Source organism: Octopus bimaculoides, chromosome 24, assembly GCF_001194135.2.
Source record: "Octopus bimaculoides isolate UCB-OBI-ISO-001 chromosome 24, ASM119413v2, whole genome shotgun sequence".
NCBI classification, from domain to species: Eukaryota; Metazoa; Mollusca; class Cephalopoda; order Octopoda; family Octopodidae; genus Octopus; species Octopus bimaculoides.
The window spans coordinates 13,338,316-13,338,761 of NC_069004.1; the positions used below are offsets into that span (position 1 = coordinate 13,338,316).

Here is a 446-nt window from a genome sequence, read left to right on the forward strand (position 1 = left end):
ATATATATAGATAGATAGATAGATATACATGATGGGCTTCTTTCAGTTTCTGTCTACCAAATCCACTGACACAAGCTTTGGTTAGCCTGAGGCTAGAATTGAACACACTTGCACAAGGGACTAAATCCAGAACCATGTGGTTGAGAAGCAAGCTTCTTTCCACATAACCATACCTGTGTCTATTTTAGACCAAAGCATTGTCGTATAGGATGTAAAACTTGTATTTTTGCTTACAGCATTCTGTGTTGTCATGCTTGGCCAACATGCTAGGCTTTTGTTGTCTTTCTCTGATTGGAAATAGCTGATAGGTGGATCAAAGTCTAATATTCCTTTTATCTTAAATTTTAAAAAATGTTTCTTAATGGTAACACTGTTATCAAATAATGTAAGATTAAGATACATAGGCGCAGGAGTGGCTGTGTGGTAAGTAACTTGCTTACCAACCA

At 36.5% G+C, this 446-nt stretch overlaps 1 protein-coding gene across 1 annotated transcript in view; it reads right to left on the reverse strand.

Annotated features, from left to right (window-relative positions):
• Nucleotides 1-446, reverse strand: part of LOC106882743 (lymphocyte expansion molecule) — a 43,966-nt gene that overhangs the window by 1,007 nt on the left and 42,513 nt on the right. The gene's annotated exons all lie outside the window — the stretch shown is intronic.